The following is a 22,435-nucleotide window of genomic DNA, read 5'->3' as shown; positions in this document are numbered from 1 at the left end:
CAAGAGTTCACCTACCTCAGCTCAACTATCATCAGTAACCTGTCTCTCGATGCAGAAATCAACAAGCGCATGGGAAAGGCTTCCACTGCTATGTCCAGACTGGCCAAGAGAGTGTGGGAAAATGGCACACTGACACGGAACACAAAAGTCCGAGTGTATCAGGCTTGTGTCCTCAGTACCTTGCTCTATGGCAGCGAGGCCTGGACAACGTATGTCAGCCAAGAGCGACGTCTCAATTCATTCCATCTTCGCTGCCTCCGGAGAATACTTGGCATCAGGTGGCAGGACCGTATCACCAACACAGAAGTCCTCGAGGCGGCCAACATCCCCAGCTTATACACACTACTGAGTCAGCGGCGCTTGAGATGGCTTGGCCATGTGAGCCGCATGGAAGATGGCAGGATCCCCAAAGACACATTGTACAGCGAGCTCGCCACTGGTATCAGACCCACCGGCCGTCCACGTCTCCGCTTTAAAGACGTCTGCAAACGCGACATGAAATCCTGTGACATTGATCACAAGTCGTGGGAGTCAGTTGCCAGCGTTCGCCAGAGCTGGCGGGCAGCCATAAAGACGGGGCTAAAATGTGGCGAGTCGAAGAGACTTAGTAGTTGGCAGGAAAAAAGACAGAGGTGCAAGGGGAGAGCCAACCGTGTAACAGCCCCGACAAACAAATTTCTCTGCAGCACCTGTGGAAGAGCCTGTCACTCTGGAATTGGCCTTTATAGCCACTCCAGGCGCTGCTTCACAAACCACTGACCACCTCCAGGCGCTTATTTATTGTCTCTCGAGATAAGGAGGCCAAAGAAGAAGAGAAGATGATGTTCTAATAAAAGTCTTAAAACATGAAACCTTGTTGTGAAATACTTTAAATTGGTCCGGGGAATTCATATCTTGTGTTTTGTTACCGGTCTCACTGAGGTCGTAACACATACCAAGGCTGGTCCTTATGATAACAGCTAACACCATCATTGTTGAAGTTGTTTAATAAGATGGGTGAAATTGATAACTTTTAATAGAGTCTCTCAGCTACTTTTACATGAACAAGAGTACGCATCACAGATAAAATCCAAGATTCAGCCATTTATTTCCAATATAATTTATAGGTCACAAAATTCAGCTCTGCAGCGCCTCTGGTGCCAATGATACTGAAGTCCAAAAGAACAAAAATATTGACTTCCAAACTTCAAAAGAGTGCTAGCGTGGGCATGTGTGCCGCCTGAAGCATAAAAGAGTGGGCTGATGGTGATGTCAAACAGCATCTAATGCTTATTTGGTCACAAACTACCATTTTGAACCTCACAAGTCCCATTAATGTCCTGTCTGAAATACTCCCAGCTGAAGTTCAGCTGCCCAAGAAATGCAACTTAAGTGCTACTTAAAGGACTTCCAGGTAAGGTGTTTTTGACCTTCTGCTGCTGCTGCCAAGTGAGGGGAAGCACTGTGTTGAGTGTTATTGGAGGAGCCTGGAAAAGTTTTTGGATTAAGAGGGGAGTGGTGCTGGACTTTGACAGGGAGGTAAAAGGAATTGGAAAGCTGCCAGGAGAAAGCCTGCTTTCAATAATGGGGGCTATGGTTTTTGGTCATCCTGACTAATGTTTCCTTCTCTAACCCGGTCTCCAATGTTTTTGATTATGATCCTAAAGCACAATGAGACATTTTTCTACCTTAACAACACAATTAGTTGCTGTTGTTGTCATCATTTGATCTTTTTCTCACTGCTAATCTAATTATATGCAAGCTTGCAATTGACTTTATGACATCTCCCAGCCAAATGAAAGTAACTAGAATTCTTTCTTTTAAAAGAAAGTATGGGCAAGGTGAAGATAAATCTCAGTTCTGCTAATGAAGTACTTTTTCATTTTAGGTATCCAGTGCCAAATTAAGCACTTCAATTTTTTAATCATAAAACTTTGAACACAGTAGTAACTTATGCAAAAAGACAACAGAAAAATAGATGAGAGTTGGAAAAGCTACCAAAATAAGTTGACATAAAAACGAGTACAGAATACTTGTGGTCAAAAGATGTGTTATGGGAACGGAGCAGAGAGGGGCGGACCTGTGAGAGAGCAGTCCAGGCGCGCCAGAGTTTGAAAACAAAGTGAGCAGTGATGTCACAGGAAAGCTACAAGATGATTGGTTGGTGAGTAACTGTTGTTAGGGAATAACTCTAAATAGCTGGGTAGGTAACTAAAAGTAAAAGGAAAGGTCTACAGTTTTTCTCATATGGTAGGTAGTGTTTTTTTCAGGGAATCAAGGTTCCTGGTATAAATAATTTAATGTCTGGGACATTTAAGGGGATAAATTAAGGGTAAGTCATGACAGGGCAGCTCGGCAACTTGGAGTGCTCCTCCTGTGCAATGTGGGAAGTCAGGGACACTTCCAATGTCCAAGGTGAACACGTGTGCAGGAAGTGTCTCCAGCTGCAGCTACTCGAAATCCACGTTTCGGATCGGGAGCGGCAGCTGGAGACACTGTGGAGCATCCGCGAGGCTGAGATAATCGTGGATTGCATGTACAGGCAGGTGGTCACAGCGCAGATAAAGACTCGTCAGGCAGAAAGGGAATGGGTGACCGCCAGGCAGAGTAGAAGAACTAGGCAGGTAGTGCAGGAGTCCCCTGGGTCCATCTCCCTATCTAACAGACTTTCCACTTTGGATACTATTGGGGGAGATAGCTCTTGCTGCATTCCCCTGAGAAGCTAAGTCTGTGGCACCATGGGTGGCTCAGCTGCATAGGAGGGGAGGAAAAGGAGCGGAAGAGCTATAGTGATAGGGGTTTCTATCGTAAGGGGTACAGATAGGCGTTTCTGTGGCCGCAAAAGTGACTCCAGGATGGTATGTTGCCTCCCTGGTGCTAGGGTCAAGGATGTCACGGAACGGCTGCAGGACATTCTGAAGGGGGAAAGTGAACAGTCAGAGGTTGTGGTACACATTGGTACCAATGACATAGGTAGAAAGAGGGATGAGGCCCAGCAACAAGAATTTAGGGAGCTAGGTAGCAGTTTAAAAAGTAGGATCTCAAAGGTTGTAATCTCTGGATTACTCCTGGTGCTACGTGCTAGTGAGTATAGAAATAGGAGGATGGAGCAGATGAATGAGTGTCTCAGGAGATGGTGCAGGAGGAAGGGCTTTAGTTTCCTGGATCACTGGGTCCGTTTCTGGCAAAGGTGGGACCTGTACAAGTTGGACGGTTGCACCTGAACCGGAACGGGACCAACATCCTTGCTGGGAGGTTTGCGAGTGCTGTTGGGGGGAGGGGATGGTGGTTTAAACTAATTTGGCAGGGGGATGGGATAATGAGTGGAGGTACAGTAGGGGGTGAGGCACAGCCAAATATAGAAGAGAAACTGAGTCAGTCTGGAAGGCAGAGCAAATATACCTGTTAAGGCACAAGTGAAAAATGCAAGGCTGGATTGCATCGGTTTTAATGCAAGGAGTCTTATTAGTAAGGCAGATAAATTGAGGGCATTGATTAGCACGTGGGATTCTGATATTGCTATCACAGAGACATGGTTGAGGGAGGGACAGGACTGGCAGCTCAATATTCCAGGGTATAGAATCTTTAAGTGTGATAGGGGAGGGGATAAAAGAGGAGGTGGCATTGCATGGTTGATCAAGGAGTCAATTACTGCAGTAAGAAGGGATGATATCTTAGAAGGTTCCTCAAATGACGCCATATTGGTAGAACTTAAAAACAAAAAGGGGGCAATCACTTGGCTAGGAGTGTACTACAGGCCTCCAAACAAACAATCAGGGAGAGATAGAGGAGCAGATATGTAGGCAAATCTCAGAGAGGCGTAAAAATAATAGGGTAATAATAGTAGGGGATTTCAACTTCCCCAACATCAACTGGGATAGTCATAGTGCAAAAGGCTTAAAGGGGGCGGAATTCTTAAAATGCATACAGGAGAGCTTTTTGAGTCAGCACGTAGATAGTCCAACAAGAGAAGGGCAGTACTGGACCTAATCCTAGGGAATAAAGCAAGACAAGTGGTAGAAGCGTCAGTGGGGAAGCATTTCGGTGATAGTGACCATAACTCTAAGATTTGAGGTAGTTATAGAAAAGGACAAAGATGAACCGGAAATAAAGGTACTGAATTGGGGGTAGGCCCGATTTCAATATGATAAAACAGGACCTGGCCAAAGTGGACTGGGAGCAGCTACTTGTAGGAAAGTCTACATCAGAACTGTGGGAGTCAAAGAGGAAATAGTGAGAGTTCAGAGTTAACATGTACCTGTTAAGGTGAAGGGTAGGGCCAACAAGTCCAGGGAATCCTGGATGTTAGGGTACAGAGAGGATTAGATCTAGGAAACAAAGGAGGCGTCTGGCAGATTCAGAGTGCTGAAAACTGCGGAGGCACTAGAGCAGTATAGAAAGTGTAGGGGGGTACTTTAAAAAGTAATTAGGAGAGCGAACAGGGGACATGAAAAAACACTGGCGGGCAAGATAAAGGAAAATCCCAAGGTCTTTTCCAAGTATATTAAGGGCAAGAGGATAACCAAGGAAAGAGTAGGGCCCATTGGGGACCAAAGTGGCAATCTGTGCGTGGAGCTGGAGGACACAGATGAGGTTTTAAATGATTACTTTTCAACTGTTTTCCCTATGGAGAAGGACAATGTAGGTGTAGAGATCAGGGAGGGGGATTGTGATACACTTGAACATCTTAGCACTGAAAAGGAGGAAGTATTAGCTGATTTAGTGGGCTTAAAAGTGGATAAATCCCCAGGCCCAGTTGAGATGTATCCCAGGCTGTTATGTGCGGCAAGGGAGGAGATAGCAGGGGCTCTGACACAAATTTTCAAATTCTCTCTGGCCATAGGAGAGGTACCAGAGGACTGGAGGACAGCAAATGTCAAGAAGGGTAGCAGGGGTAAACCAGGTAATTACAGGCTGGTGAGTCTGACATCAGTGGTAGGGAAACTATTGGGAAAAATTCTGAGGGACAGGATTAATCAGGGATAGTCAGCGTGGCTTTGTCAGGGGGAGATTGTGTCTAACTAACTTGATTGAATTTTGAGAGGCGGTAACTTCGTTTAACTTCAAGATAGATCCAAAATTGGCTTTGGGCAGGAGGCAGAGGGTGATGCTCGAGGGTTGTTTTTGTGAGTGGAAGCCTGTGACCAGTGGTGTACCACAGGGATCGGTGCTCGGACCCTTGCTGTTTGTAGTGTACATTAATGATTTAGACATGAATATAGGAGGTATGATCAGTAAGTTCGCAGATGACACGACAATTGGCGGTGTCGTAAATAGTGAGGAGGAAAGCCTTAGGTTACAGGATGCTATCGATGGGCTGGTAAGACGGGTGGAGCAGTGGCAAATGGAATTTCATCCTGAGAAGTGAGAGTTGATGCATTTTGGGAAGACGAACAAGGCAAGGGAATATACAATGGATGGTAGGACCCTAGGATGTACAGAGGGTCAGAGGCATCTTGGTGTACTTGTCCATAGATCACTGAAGGCAGCAGCACAGGTAGATAAGGTGGTTAGGAAAGCAGATGGGATACTTGCCTTTATTAGCCGAGGCATAGAATATAAGAGCAGGGAGGTTATAATGGAGCTGTACAAAACGTTAGTTAGGCCGCAGCTGGAGTACTGTGTACAGTTCTGGGCACCACACTATAGGTAGGATGTGACTGCATTGGACAGGGTGCAGAAGAGATTCACCAGGATGTTGCCTGAGCTGGAGCATTTTAGCTATGAAGAGAGACTGAAAAGGCTAGGGTTGTTTTCCTTAGAGCACAGAAGACTGAGGGGGGACATGATTGAGGTATACAAAATTATGAGGGGCATTGATAAGCTAGATAGGAAGAAATTTTTTCCCTTAACGGAGGGGTGAAGAACCAGGGGGCATAGATTTAATGGAAGGAGCAGGAGGTTCAGAGGGGATTTGTGGAAAAAAATTTTCACCCTGAGGGTGGTTGGAATCTGGAACGCACTGCCTCAAGAGGCAGTAGAGGCAGGAACCCTCACAACATTTAAGAAGTATTTAGATGAGCACTTGAAACGCCATAGCATACAAGGCTACAGGCCAAGTGCTGGAAAATGGTATTAGAATAGCTAGGTGCTTGATGTCGGCAGAGACACGATGGGCCGAAGGGCCTGTTTCTGTGCTGTATAACTCTATGACTCTAAAAAACTAAAAGAAACACTGAATATTTATTCACTGATTTGCATTTAATGAAGTCCACTGCCATCTGATAGCTTAGTATATTATGATGTTATACTATGGTCTGAGCTTTGACCACTTTGGACAAATACTGCTGATGAGACAAACCTATTTTATATTCTTATTTTATACTTGCACTGATTTTTTTCCATTTGGATTAATGACTGGTGCAAAATAATTACTCAATAGCATTGTCCAATACTTTTCACATGTGCTTAATTAAATGTAACCGGAAATGAATCTGATGTACTGTTTAGATATCAATTCAGAAGAGATTAAATAGCACTACTTTCATCACAACTATGATACTGTATAGTATGTATTTTCAGCAGATCTTTGCTTGGGATAGCTTACCCTCATGGGAAGAAAATAAAAGTCTACTTAAAATACAACAAAGTAGGTCACAATTAACAAAATGAAGGGAATTTTACTGACTGGAAAGTTTCAAGTGACAACACTGAATGTCTTGCCCCTCTAATAGAATTGATGTATGATTTATGGATTAAGCTGCATTTTATTTTGTGCTTGGATATCTATCAATATTTATGAGCAGATATCCTGTGGCATTGCTCAAAACGGGTCTGTGCAGTGGGAGGAAAATGGCAGGAGTTCGGGTGTGAAATTGGCATCTCCATTGCAAGAATTAAAACAAAGTTTGCAAGAGATCACCCCCGAGATATTGAAGCGTTTCTGGTTGGTTCTTGCAAAACAAAGAGCATTTCCTTACCAACTGCCAGTAAAAAATTGTTCCTTCACAGACTGTGTATTATAAAAAATCAGTGCAAGAAATATATGGAGCAGCTTCTCAATCTATCTGGTTATGGTGTGGCTTTTTATAGTAAAGAGGACAATAAACATGTCAGTTTATTTTTTCAGCCCACACCAAATATCTCTGAGACAGTACGTGATGAATTTTAAGCAGAAACTTGACCTGAAAGATAGGTTTGAAGAAGATTTTTAAAGAATGATAGAGAGGTAAGGAGGTGGAGACATTTAGTGAGAGCATTCCAGAGTGTAGTATCCAGGCATATGAAAACTCTGCCCCAGTGGTGAAACAAAAGAGAGGGAACATACGTACATCAATAACAGGAGCAGGCCATTCAGCTTATCAAGCCTGCTCTATCATTCAATAAGATCATGGCTGATCTACAACTCTACTCTATTTACCCATTTTTGCTTTATAATCTTTGATATACTTACCGAATAAAAATCTATCTCCAATTGTTCTGGAATCCACAGCCTTTTCAGGGAGATTGTTCCAGATTAGTGCTACGCATTGTGTGAAAAAGTGCTTCCTGATTTCACTCTTCAACGGCCTGGCTCTAATTTTATTGTGTCTCCTTATTCTTCATTCCCCCACCTGAGACAATAGTTTCTCTGTATCTACCCGAGCAAATCCTTTTAACATTTTGAACACCTTAATCAGATTACCTCTCGATCTTCTATACTCAAGGGAACACAGCCAAGTTTATGCAACTTGTGTTCATTCAACCCTGTAAGAGGGAGCGCCCAAAGGGCCAGACTCAGAGGGAAGGAATATTCAGAAGGGTTACAGGGCTGGAGAAGATTGAAGAGATGGGAGAGGGTGAGGCATAGAGAGATTTAACATCAAATACAAAGATTTTAAATTTGTCTGTTGGGGGATATGGAGCCTGCAAGGACAGTCTGATGGGCAAACAGAATTCAGTGCAGGATGGGATGAGTCATAGAGTCATTTACTGTACACAAGGTGGCCATTTGGACCATCAAGTCCATGCCAGCTCTTCAAGGAGCTATCCAGTCAGTCCCACTTCCCCCCTCGATCCGTGCAACCCTCAGGTGGCCATCCAACTTCCTCTTGAAGTCAGTGATCGTCTCCGCTTCCACCACCCTCGTGGGCAGCGAGTTCCAGTTCATTACCACCAGGTGTAAAAAAGTGCTTCCTCACATTCCCCCTGCATCTTTTACCCAAAACTTTCAATCAGTGTCCCCTAGTCCTTGTACCATTTGCTGATGGGAACAGCTTTTCCTTGTCTAATTTATCTAAGCGTTTCATAATCTTGTACACTTCTATTAAATCTCCCCTCAACCTTCTTTGTTCTAAAGAGAACAAGCCCAGCTTTTCCAACCTAACCTTGTAACTAAAATCCTCCATCTCTGGAACCATTCTGGTAGATCTCCTCTGTACCCTCTCAAAGACCCTCGCATCCTTCCAGAAGTATGGTGACCAGAACTGGGCACAATACTCCAGTTGGGGCCTAACCAGAGTTTTATAATGGTTCAGCATAACTTCCCTGCTTTTGTACTCGATGCCTCTATTTATGAAGTCCAAGCTCCCATATGCTTTACTAACCACTCTCTCCATATGTCCTGCCCCCTTTAAAGATCTAGACACATGCACCTGCAGGTCCCTCTGTTCCTGCACAGTCTTTAGAACTGTGCCACTAAGTACATATTGCCTCTCCCTATTCCTTCTGCCAAAATGCATCACCTCACACTTGTCTGTATTAAATTCCATCTTCCACCTGTCTGCCCACTCCGCTATCCTATCTATGTCCTGTTGTAGGTGGTTCACATCATCCTCAGTTTGCCACTCGCCCACGCTTGACATCATCAGCAAATTTTGAGATTCTACTCTGTATTCTGAGATCCAAGTCATTTATGTACAGAATATAAAAAGCAGTGGTCCTCGCACTGACTCTTGGAAAACACCACTGTCTACCATCCTCCAGTCTGAAAAGCAACCATTTGCTACGACTTGCTGTTTTCTGTCCTTCAACCAATTTTTTATCCAGTTGATACTGACCCTACTATTCCATGAGCCTTAATTTTGTTAACCAGCCTTTTATGTGGCACCTTATAAAATGCTTTCTTAAAATCTATATAGACAACATCCACGACATTTCCTTCATCAGCCTTCTCTGTTACTTTTTCGAAAAACTCAATTAGATTAGTCAAGTAAAGTCTGCCTTTTACAAATCCATGCTGGCTATCCTTAATTAACTTGAACCTCTCCACATGCCTGTTGATATTTTCCCTGATTATTGTTTCTAAAACCTTACTCACCACTGTTGTTAAACTAACTGTCCTATTGTTGCTTGGCTGTCCTTACACTCTTTCTTGAATAAGGGTGTCACGTTTGCCACTCTCCAATCCTCTGGCACCTCCCCCGTGTCAAGGGAAGATAGGAAGATTATGGCAAGCCCTTCTGCTATCTCCATCCCAACTTCCTTTAACAACCTGGGATGCAAGCCATGTGGACCAGGTGACTTATCTACCCTCAGCATAACCAGCCTTTTTAGCACCTCCCTCCTCTCAATTTTTATCCTATCTATTACCTCTACTCTCTCTGCTTCTACTGATATTTTGTCTGATTCCTCTATCTTACTAAGCACTGATACAAAGTACTCATTAAGTATTCTAGCCTTGCCCTCTTAGCATATATTACTCTCTCTGTCCCTAATAGGCCCCACTCCACCTCTTGCTATTCGCTTACTATTTACATGCCGGGGAGAAGATCTTTGGGATCCCTTTTATATGGACTACTATTCTATTCTCATATTCTCTCTTTGCCAGTCTTATTTTCCTCTTCATCTCCCTTCTCAACTTACTGTATATGGATGAGCCCAGTAAAATTTTGCATGGAGATTATGGAGGGTGCAGGAAGTTGGTCAGCAAACAGATAGCTGGAGTTGTCAAGTCTGGTGGGATCAGAGTGGTCTTTGGACTCTCACCCTCAGGTGGGAGAAGGAGATGAGTGGATGGACACTTAAGGGTGGTATGGGTGACAGCAGACCAAGAAGGACAAGTAATAGGAAAATGAAGGGATAGGGAACACGATGGGAGAGGTTAGAGGGAAACATGGGCAATTGTGTGGGAATATGGGAAAGGAGCTACTCAAGTCCACATTGTCTGCACAACCCCCCACCCCAAATGCAGCATGCGGCCATCAGTGACTCCTTTCCTTGCCATGCATACCATGCCAAGATAAGAAGAGAAAGGGAGAAAAAATGAATAGGGGGAGACCGGGAGCCAAGAGTAGCAAAGACACTAGAGGCAGGTGAGAAATGCGTAAAAAGTACAGATTTTCCTCAACAGCAATTCAAATGTATGCTGCCCTGGGAAAACCTTCCACTTAAAATGGATTAGCACTGAGCAGGCTCCATGGAAAAGGAATACAAGGTAGAAAATGCTAAGAAAAATTGGCAAGGGGCTGCCAGATAATACTGAGCAGAACTGGGAGACAGTGAAGCTGAAAGGAAATTCAGAATGTCTGGACACAGCTGGAGAGAAGTGCGGACATCTCTCTTTATAATGAGGACACCGTATACTGCAACTTCAAAGAAAACTTTCTGTTGGTATAATTTTTATTTAGCACACATCTGACCTACCTAATAATCATGTCCTTTCAAAACAACAGGAGAACCAGACGTGATAACCAGCCCATCACATCCACCCCTGAGGCAGCCTGTGAAATTGGGTCAGGCTGCAAACTTTCAACATTTTTATTTTTACTTTTTTTCTGGAACTTTTGTCCATGACTGACTGCATGCTTTAGCACAGCAGTATAACACAACTTAATGGAATATATAAAGAAACTAGTTGTGAAATGCTTCCAATAGTACTTATTATTTAGTAAAATGCAATACAATTGTAATGTTACTACACCTTTTGCCTATGCGATTTTGTATAATACAATAGCGAGAGTTAGGATCCAAGGATATGTTTTAAATACTGAAAAGAGATAAATTCTAACACAATACTAGTCAGAATCAAAAGAACTAAAATAGCTTCAATAACTTCAGCTAAAAAGAACAGAACTACTGCTTGTAAAAGCATTAGAAATGATATCTTCACATACATGCATTCATCCAAGGATCTCCTAAATAGATTTTGTAAAACATCTAGTTCAGAATAATCTGTCTTGGTTTTGTGAAGAGATTAATTGTACATAGCAAATGCACTGCTAGGCTGGAATTTTGTTGAGCTCCCGACGTCGGGCTCTGTGGCGATGGGGGTGCCAGAAGATGACAGTGGCAGCAGCCCGTCACAGAGCCCGATGCCTGGAGTGCCGGGCCCAATCTTCCCGGCGGAGGCAAGGCTCCGTGGCGGTTCCCTACAACATAAGCCAACTTTAAATATTTAACTAAAGGAAATGAATACATTTAAATACCATTCACCGGGATCTTCCATGCAACGGGCGGCACTCATGTGCCTTCACTTTCCTGTCCAGGACAAGCTGTTACCACCGAGGTCTGGAAGGGAGGAACTTAGGATTTTTAGTGAAGTTGGTGGCGGTGGGGGGAAAAACAGTGTCGACTGTGCATTTCTAGCGTGGAGGGGGAGGGGTGACCTCTGCACATTGTGCAATTGGTGGAGGAGAGAAGTCAAATTTTCAATGTAAGTGTTTTGTGGGTGGGGGGGAATGGGATGCCCACTTATTTTCATTGTATTGGGGGTGGGGGACAGGTTAGAAATTTATTTGGAGTGTAGTGTGGGGGGGGTGCGGTATGGGGTTCAACTCTGTACTTTCTGTTCACGTTTGGCAGCCCTTTAAAAACGGTGCCAGCGCAGAGGCGGCTGACAGCGTTCATGGTGTCGCTGAGGCCACCCCCGCTACGTGATTGGGGAGGGTAAGGCGGCCCACACTGCATATTTAAATGAGCCTCCGCATGCTAGATTGCAGTGGTGTGCGGCCCCTACATGTAGGGCACCATTTTTTTCTAGCGGCGGGAGAATATAATTCAGCCCCTAATGTGCTAACCCTGAGAAATATCATCAAAATATAGAAACTGTAAACTTCTTCAGAGAGTTAAGCATTGTGGTTGAATGTTGTGATTTGCTTTGTGCACTGTAAACATTTCACAGTGGTAAATCAATGCAAAAATACCAATTTGATACTACCAATTTCAGAAAAAAAATAAGGTGTGAACTTGCATTCACATAGCAATCATGACACTTTAATCAACATGTCAAGAATCTGTTCAATTAGTCTGATGTTATGAAGGAATGACAGTATGGGGGAGGAGAGAAAGGGAAATAGTGCAGAGAGGTTCAGCTATACAAATGAACACTTTTTTAAATTATGTATTAAATATCTCTTCGATTAAATTGCATCAGTACTGTTCAAATGGAAATTAATTACAGTTCTGTTTAGCTTGTGTTCTGTTCAGTTGCCAGCAGCTAAGATCTGTAAAATGTTTAATAATTAAGTACTGTCCTGGCTGCAATTCCGTCACTTCAACAAAAGGGAAAACTTCAGGAAACAGAGTCCAACTAAGCATTACTTTTAAATGTAAGTGGGGCATCATCTGTGTTATTATTGGAACTTTTCAGCTGAAAAGACCTGAGCAGCACAGTTAAATTTTCATTTCCAAGTTTTCAACCTGTCATAGTGCTGCAGTACTCTGTACGAAGTGAAGCTCATTAAGCTTTCGCAGAATGTCACTTTTTTCTTTTGCTTTTCAGGAGATGGCAGCCAGGAAATTAAATGCCATTATAACTATACTGGGTAAGTTAAGCGTACAACATCTGGAACAAGGGCATTCCAAAATTCTTAATGAGCAACTTACAAGGATGCAATGTCGACAAGAAAAGGAAATACAGGCTATTAGGTCCATTCCTTCCAACCAGACAGTGTACTAGTTAAACTATCATGGACTCTGGTCATTAATTACAGGGAGAAATTTCTGTTTATGCACAATTCAGACAGGAATGGCACAATGTAACTGATGCTGCAGAATGAAACAGTGCAGCCATTTGGGTCAGACGTTCACGATTTACATACATGGTCCAATCTATGTGGCCTCCTACTTGCACACTGAGTTACCCGAGGAAGCAATCACACAGCTGACAGACATTTAGAGGGTTGCAGAAGACATTTAAAGGGCTATAATCTTGCCTTCAAGGCAAGTGAAGAAGCTTAGAGTTGCCATATCCCTTGGGTGTTTTTGCCCACATACAAAGAAGGCTGGGGGAGTGCACTCTCTTTCTCCAGTTCCACTTCTCCACAGGTCACATGTATTAAAATGTTTTACCCAGTTACCAATACGACCAATTATATACTTTATTCTAGTTTCAGAATAAAAACCAACTAGGTTTCTTTAATAAACAACAACATTATTAATTTATTACAAAACAAGACTCATTCAATATAGATGCAAAGCTTATTAACACACAGGGTGAAATATGAAAGCATAAATTAATTAATCCCAACACACATGCACACACACACACCAGTTAAAGGAAAAATAAAAAAGCTTTCTCTGCAGAGATCAACCTTACAAAAAAATACTTTGGTCAAGTACTTGTTAATTCTTGAAGAAAAAGGATAAGTTATGGATTGTTCCAGGTGGATCTTTGGTCTGGCGTCCAGGTATAAGTAGACAGGTGTCAATAGACACATGCAGTGGTCACTGGGATCTTTTCCGAAGCAGTTCGTTCAGGAGCTGTTGAGAGAAACTCTTGCAGAAGCTTCTCTGGAGAAGCACTGCATCAGTCTTTCCAGTTCTCACAATGGATTCTCAGAATTTTTCAAAGAGGTGGAACAGGATGAGCTGCTGGTCTCTCTCTTAGCAGGCTTCCACCCCAAACAAACTCCAAATAATATCCAAAAATGAAACTAATTCTTGACCACCATAAATCTAGACATGCCACTTTTCTGCAAACTCTGACAATCAGCAAGGCTCCTGTTGCTTACTTAGCTTAAAACATGTGACTTCCTGTAAATGTTGTTTCTAAACAAAGACCCAAGTGTCCTTTCAGTGACCCTTTTCATAGGGACATAGTAACATAGGACACAGTTTCTTCTCCAAAGTCAGTTACATTGTGCCAATCCTCTCTGAATTGTGCATAAACAGGAATTTCTCCCCTTAATTAATGAGTAGAGTCCATGATGGTTTTCAAAAAAACAAATCCAGCATATCTTCAGGTTCCACAGTCTTTTGAACAGGAGTCCTCAAAAATATTAAAAATGGAAGCACCTTCATAGTACACCTGAAGCTATGCTGGATAAAATGAGGGCAAGGAGGGCTACCATCTTTGGCAGTGATAGGCCTGTAGGAAATCCAACACCCATAGGCAATGGGAGGAGATGCTAAGAAAAGTGTAAGAGTTTCAAGAAGTAAGCCAAAGTAAAGCTGGTCAGTCTCTCCCTACAACAAGTAAAAAGAGAGGAGTCAGGCCACAAAGTTTCTTCTCAATTTGCTATCTTCAGAAAACAGTTCTTTCAAAGCTTCATATATATAAATGCCAAAGTGCAGCAGAGCACTTGTTATTACTAGCACATACAACTGAAACTATTGTCACATTAGTGTTTAGAAAGGTGAGCGCACAAATCAAGCTTACAACAAAAATAATTGTATTTTTCAGGTTTATTTCATTGACAGAGGTTCAGGTTCATTTACTGACACAACCTGGGATACAGGGTAAACTGGAAGGTAGTCAACAATTTGCAATTACAAAGTACTGTTAACATAGTAAAATGTGCAAGGCACTTCACAGGAGCGCAATCAGAAAAAAACTGACTCAGAGACAAAGGAGGAGACATTAGGACGTGCTAAGTTTTAAGATGCATCTTAAAAGAGGCGATAGGGGATAGGAATTCTGAACTTAGACACAGCAGAGCCAAAGGCACAGCCCCCAAATATGCGGCAATGGAAGTGGGTAATGCACAAGCAGCCAAGTTGGAGGAGTGCAGAGTTCTTAGTGGGTTAGAAAGCTGTAGGAGGATACAGAGATCGGAAGGGGGAAGACCATGGAGGGATTTGAACACATGGAATGTAAAATCGAGGCTTTGGTGAACTAATGTATGTCAGTGATCACAGGGGTGATGGATGAATAGGACGGTGTGCATTAGGAAAGGAGCAGCTGAGTTTTGGATGTGCTTAAATTTATGGAGAGTGGACAATAGGAGCCTTGGAATATTCAAGTCTAAGGTTAAAAAAATGCACAGATTAGGGCGTCAGCAGCAGATGGGTTGAGGCGGGGGAATGGGTAATATTATGGAGGTTATGGAGCACCATGTGCTCTTCAAATTTCCAACATCTCAACACTTGAGGCGATTAGCATCTATCCCTATAATTTAAATTCTCCCGTAAAATTAACGCATCATGAGTGACACCTGAGAAGAGGACAATGACTTGCATGATTTGTGTTGCTCGTCACTGACTCCAAGCACACTGATAGAACAGTACCCTTTGTAATTCAGGAAGGTTATGGGATTGTGTGCAGGGACCCATGGGTGCAATCAATCATTGTCTGGACTATATGGAACGAACTGAAGGTGATTTCTCTGGTGCACCAGTGCACTGCAGATTGACTGTGGTACTTTAAAGGACCTAAGGAATAGAATTGCTGTGCTGATCTTGGTTGCCATTAGGGATACTGTATTGGAGGACAGCTGCAGCCCAGGTTGCAGCTGGCTGCACACTCCATCACAGTCTCCCTGGTGAAATGGACCTTACAAAGGCCCTTTTGCCTCAGGCATTCCCAAACAGATGTGCATGGGTAAGTACAATCCATCGCTGGTGCAATTAAACCTGCTTCTTTTTATCCTTCTTCCAACTCCAAGTAATACAAAAGGAGAGGTTTACCTGAAAGAATCTTCATTTCCCAATCTTGAATTGGAACAATCAAAAATGCTGCCACCAGAAATTCAGACCAAAAAGGTACAAAATAAACACAAACACTTAAAAGCTCAGCTCTCAAAAATTCATTGTTAAAACGTACTTCCAGCAAATGATCATGGGATGATTCCAGCTAGTCTGCTTCAAACTCTTCATATCTGCCTGGAACTCTCCTGATCCTTAACGCCCATTCCAATTTTTAATGGGTGAACTTAGGCACAGTGTATTCCCCACAAGAAAAGCAGGGAATTGTACTTGTGCTCACTGTAGTTTCATTTGCCTTCATCTCAAAACTGAAATGATGTTCTTGCACATTAACTGCAAAACAGGCATGGACGCAGTAATAAGAATTCCACACAATTTGCTTATCTCTACTCACACGTTCCATGCTAGTGCCAGCTGCAATGTAAAATATACTTTAATGTTCTTTTTTCATATTTACTGGAAAATTGAAGATTCTACCAAAAATTATTGTCACTTGCAACATTCCTGTATTCTTCATGGTACCATGGCAAAATACTATTCGGCACAGCATGTTCCTTTTCTTTAAGATGCCACATCAAAAATGACTACAGAAAATAAGAGTTCACGGTCTAGGAGGTGACATATTGACATGGATAGAGGATTAGTTAGCGAATGGGAAGCAGAGAGTAGGCATAAATGGGTCATTTTTGGGTTGGCAGGATGTGACCCGTGGAGTGCCACAGGGATCAGTGCTGGGACCTCAACTATTTACAATCTACATCAATGACTTGGATGAAGGGATTGAATGCATTGTTGCTCAATTTGCAGATGGCACAGAGATAAGCAGGAAGGTAGGTTTTCAAGGATACATAAATGTCTACAAAGGGATATAGGTAGGTCAAGTGAGCAGGCAATAATATGGCAGATGGAGTATAATGTAGGAAAATGCAAACTTGTCCACTTTGGCAGGAGGAATAGAAAAGCAGAATATTTAAATAGAGAGTGATTGCAGAACTCTGTGGTACAGAGGTATCTGGGTGTCCTGATACATGAATCACAAAAAGTGAAACTGCAGGTGCAGCAAGTGATTAGTAAGGCAAATGGAATGTTGTTGTTTATTGCATGGGGAATAGAATATAAAAGAAGGGATATTTTGCTACAGCTGGACAGGGCCTTGGTGAGGCCACATCTGGAGTATGGTGCTTATGAAATGATAAAATTGCATTACAAGCAACTTAAGAAGGTTCACTCGACTGATTCCTGGGATGGAGGGGTTGTCTTCTAAGGAAAGGTTGAACAGGTTGGGCCCATACCTATTGGAGTTTAGAAGAATGAGAGGTGATCTTATTGAAACATATAAGATCCTAAGGGGACTTGATAAGTGGAAATATCCTTTCCGCATCTATCCTATGAGGGAGACAAGAACTAGGGGACACAGTTTCAAAATAAGGGGGTTCCCATTTAAGACAGAGATGAGGAGAATTTTTTTTTCTCAAAGGGTCATTCCTCTGTGAAATTTGCTTCCTCAGAGAGCAGTAGAAGCTGGGTCATTGAATATATTCAAAGCTGAGTTAGATAGATTCTTGACAGACAAGGGAGTCAACTGTTGTGGGGGGCAGACAGGAAAGTGGAGTTGAGGCCACATTCACATCAGCCATGATCTTATCAAATGGCAGAGTAGGCTCGAGAGGCCAAATGGCCTCCTCCTGCTCCTAATTCGTATGTTCGGAAAATTATGATAATCATTGGATTTATAAAATGTGGCACTAAGTGGACAACGAGGAAACCAAAATGCTGCTGCCCCCCCATCTGTTCACCTTTTGTTAATGCTTCAGCCTTGTCTTTTGCACTGATGTGCTGGGCTCCACCATCATTGAGGATGGGGATTTTTGCGGAGCCTCCTCCTCCTCTGATTAGTTGTTTAATTGTCCACCACCATTCATGATTCAATGTGACAGGACTGCAGAGCTTTGATCGGATGCATTGGGTGTGGGAATGCTTAGCTCTGTCGATAGCATGCTGCTTCTGTTTTTTTTTATCATGCATGTAGTCCTGTGTTGCAGTTTCACCAGGTTGGCATCTCATTTTTAGGTATGCCTGGTGCTGGTCCTGGCATGCTCTGCTACACTCCTTATTAAACCAGGGTTGGTCCCCAATGGTAGAGTAAGGGAGATGCTAGGCCATGAGGTTACAGATTGTGAATGAATACAATTCTGCTACTGCTGATAGCTCACAGCTCGTTATGGATGCCCAGTTTCGAGGTGCTAGATCTATTCCGAATATGTCCCATTTAGAACGGTAGTAGTGCTACACAACATGACTTCCAAAAGGTGTTTGATAAAGTGCCATTTAATAGGTTTGCCAGCAAAGTTGAAGCCTATGGAATAAAAGGAACAGGGGAAGCATTGTTACGAAGTTGGCTGAATGATAGGAAACAGAGAGTAGTTATTTGTTTGACCAGAGGAAGGTATACAGTGGGGTTCCCCAGGGGTCAGTATTAGAATAACTGCTTTTCTTGATATATATTAATGACCAAGACTTGGGTGTACAAGGAACAATTTCAAAATCTGCAGATGACACTAAACTTGGAAATAGTGTAAACTGTGGGGCGGATAGTGATAGACTTCAAGAGGACAGAGACAGGCTGGTGGGATAATTGGAAACTTAGCAATTAAATTTATTGCAAAGAAGCGTGAAGTGAAACATTTTACTTGGAAGAATGAGGAGAGGCAATATAAACTAAAGGGCACAATTCTAAAAGGGGTGCAGAGGAGAGGGACCTGGAGGTATATGTGCACAAATCATTGAAGGTGGCAAGACAGGCTGAGAAAGTGGTTAATAAGGCATATGGTAGCCTAGGCTTTACAAATAGAGGCACAGGGTACAAAAGCAAGGAAGTTATGATGAGTGTTACGACCAGGTGAGAAAGAGGTCGAGGGTTCCCTTTCAGCCTTCACCTGTTCTTACTGTAGCGGAGTTTTATTTTAAACACCCCGTGTTTTTAGCTCCCCCTTGGTGAATCCTTGTTCACCGTTTTCCAATTACAAAGCAAAGAAACCGGAACAGGTTTTCTCAGGTTTAAAGAAGAAAAGTGAAATTAATTAAACTTTGGTTAACGCCAACAGATACACGATGCGCCCACGCTAGCATGCACACGTGATACACCCATGCAGATAGAGACAGAAAAGAGCAGAAGAAAAACAAAGTGGAAACGTTTGGGGCACTATCTGAAGAGTTTTTGTTATGGTTCTTCGAGCTCACTGTAGACTCCTTGATTGTAGGTAGGTCTTGCTTTTCATTGGGGCCCAGTATTCTTCTTAAATCTTGTTCACTGTAGGAGACTTTTCTCTCCTGGGGTTCACGTGTCTTCAGTAGGTTTTGGAGTTCCGTGAGAAAGAGATGGGAGCAGACAGACAGACAGGAGGTCTTCATCAGTCCAGAAGCATACTGCTTTCTGCAGGCTCTCAATTCAAACTGTACAATTCAACAAATCCCAGGTTGCCAAGCAGGTTAGTCATGTGAAAAACTGGTCTGACCATGCCATAGCTCTGTGTATTGTGTGCATCAGGGAACGGCCCTTTGTCTATGAACACTGTCTGTTAACATGCAAAAATGGCTTTTCGGCCAAGGGCCTGGCAACTCCTTGTAACAGGCCTTCTCTTCTTCCCAGCAACAATTTGAAATTTAATGTCCATGTGGCAAAATGAATGTGCCTCATTCTTGGCAGGTGGGGGCCTGCATGACATGAGCCTTTATAGAACACTGGTTCGATCTCAGTCGGAGTACTGTATCCAATTCTGGGCACCACACTTTAGGTAGACGGCTTTAGAGAGGGTGCAGAAAATATTTACGAGAACAATTCCAGGAATGAGGAACTTCTGGTACCTGGACAGATTGGAGAAGCTGAGGTTGCTCTCCTTAAAGAGAAGGTTGGAAGGAGATTCAATAGAAGTATTCAAAACACGAGGGGTCTGGACATTAGATAGGGAGAAACTGTTCCCATTGGCAAAAGGGTCAAGAACAAGAGGATAAACATTTAAGGTAAAAGGCAAAGGAAGCAACAATAGAACATACAACAGGACAGCACAGTTCAGGCCCTTCGTCCCACGATGTTGTGCCGAACCTTTAACCTACTCTAAGATCAAACTACCTACATACCCTTCATTCTACTATCATCCATGTACCTATCCAAGAGTCGCTTAAATGTCCCTAATATATCTGCTTTCACTACCACCACTGGCAGCGCATTCCACGCACCCACCACTCTCTGTGTAAAGAACCTACCTCTGACATCTCCCCGAAACCTTCCTCCAATCACCTTAAAATTATGCCCCCTGATGATAGTCCTTTCCGCCCTGGGAAAAAGTCTCTGGCTATCCACTCGATCTATGCCTCTCATCATCTTGTACCCCTCTATCAAGTCACCTCTCATCCTTCTTCGTTCCAATGAGAAAAGCCCTAGCACCCTCAACCTTTCTTCGTAAGACATGCCTTCCAGTCCAGGCAGCATCCTGGTAAATCTCCTCTGCACCCTCTCTAAAGCTTCCACATCCTTCCTATAATGAGGCGACCAGAACTGAACACAATATTCCAAGTGTGGTCTAACCAGGGCCTTATAGAGCTGCAGCATAACCTCGCGGCTCTTAAACTCAATCCCCCTGTTAATGAAAGCCAACACATCATACGCCTTCTCAACAACCCTATCAACTTGGGTGGCAACTTTCAGGGATCTATGGACATGGACCCCAAGATCCCTCTGTTCCTCCACACTACCAAGAATTCTGTCTTTAAGCCTGTATTCTGCATTCAAATTCGACCTTCCAAAATGAATCACTTCACACTTTTCCAGGTTGAACTCCATCTGCCACTTCTCAGCCCAGCTCTGCATCCTGTCAATGTCCCGTTGCAACCTACAACAGCCTTCCACACTATCCACAACTCAAGCAACCTTCGTGTCATCGGCAAACTTGCTAACCCAGCCTTCCACTTCCTCATCCAAGTCATTTATTAAAATCACAAAGAGCAGAGGTCCCAGAACAGATCCCTGCGGAACACCACTGGTCACCGAGCTCCAGGCTGAATACTTTCCATCTACTACCACCCTCTGTCTTCTATTGGCCAGCCAATTCTGTATCCAGACAGCCAGGTTTCCCTGTATCCCATGCCTCCTTACTTTCTGAATGAGCCTACCATGGGGAACCTTATCAAACGCCTTGCTAAAATCCATATACACCACATCCACTGCTCTTCCTTCATCAATGTGTTTTGTCACATCTTCAAAGAATTCAATAAGGCTTGTGAGGCATGACCTGCCCCTCACAAAGCCATGCTGACTGTCTCTAATCAAACTATGCTTTTATAAATAATCATAAATCCTGTCTCTCAGAATCCTCTCCAATAATTTGCCCACTACCGACGTAAGACTGACTGGTCTATAATTCCCAGGGTTATCCCTATTCCCTTTCTTGAACAAGGGAATAACATTTGCCACCCTCCAATCATCTGGTACTACTCCAGTAGACAGTGAGGACGCAAAGATCATCGCCAAAGGCGCGGCAATCTCTTCCCTCGCTTCCCTTAATATCTTTGGGTATATCCCGTCTGGCCCCGGGGACTTATCTGTCCTCATGTCTTTCAAAATTTCCAGCACATCCTCCCTCTTAATATCAACCTGTTCGAGCATATCAGCCTGTTTCACGCTGTCCTCACAAATGACCAGGTCCCTCTCACTAGTGAATACTGAAGCAAAGTATTCATTTAGGACCTCCCCTACCTCCTCCGACTCCAAGCACAAGTTCCCTCCACTATCCCTGATCGGCCCTACCCTCACTCTGGCCATCCTCTTGTTCCTCACATAAGTGTAGAACGCCTTGGGATTTTCCTTAATCCTACCCGCCAAGACTTTTTCATGTCCACTTCTCGCTCTCCTAAGTCCATTCTTCAGTTCCTTCCTGGCTACCTTGTAACCCTCTAGAGCCCTGTCTGATCCTTGCTTCCTCAACCTTAAATAAGCTTCCTTCTTCCTCTTGACTAGCTGTTCCACATCCCTTGTCATCCAAGGTTCCTTCACCCTACCATCCCTTCCTTGCCTCATCGGGACAAACCTATCCAGCAGTCGCAGCAAGTGCTCCCTAAACAACCTCCACATTTCTGTCGTGCATTTCCCTGAGAACATCTGTTCTTAATTTATGCTCCCCAGTTCCTGCCTAATAGCATTGTAATTCCCCCTCCCCCAATTAAATATTTTCCCATCCCGTCTGCTCCTGTCCCTCTCCATGACTATAGTAAATGACATGAAGAAAACCCTTTTTTTAACATAGCAAGTGGTTACGATCTGGAATGTGCTGCCTGAGAGTATGATGGAGGCAGATTCAATCCTGGCTTTCAAAAGGGAATTTGGATAAGCACCTGAAAAGGACAAACTTGCAGGGCTACTTGCAAATGGCTGGGGAGGGGGACCAGTTGAGTTGCTCTTGCAGGGAGCTAACACAGACACGATGGGCTGAATGGCCTCCTTCTGCGCTGCAATCATTCTATGATTCTGTATATTTATACATTTCTATTCTGTGTTTAGTCAAAACTGCATCACTGCCGTTTATTTTAACATAAAAGAGCTGAACTCCAGAGGTGAGGCGAGAGTGACTGCCCTTGACATCAAGGCAGCATTTGACAGAGTATAGCATCAAGGAGCCCT

The 22,435-nt window shown here is 43.3% G+C and overlaps 1 protein-coding gene across 9 annotated transcripts in view; it reads right to left on the bottom strand.

The window, feature by feature from the left end:
• LOC137380605 (serine/threonine-protein kinase 32C) overlaps positions 1-22,435 on the bottom strand; it is a 389,529-nt gene that overhangs the window by 191,209 nt on the left and 175,885 nt on the right. The gene's annotated exons all lie outside the window — the stretch shown is intronic.

The sequence above is a fragment of the Heterodontus francisci genome, chromosome 20 (genome assembly GCF_036365525.1).
Source record: "Heterodontus francisci isolate sHetFra1 chromosome 20, sHetFra1.hap1, whole genome shotgun sequence".
Taxonomy (NCBI): domain Eukaryota; kingdom Metazoa; phylum Chordata; class Chondrichthyes; order Heterodontiformes; family Heterodontidae; genus Heterodontus; species Heterodontus francisci.
This window is presented reverse-complemented; position numbering and strand designations above follow the sequence as displayed.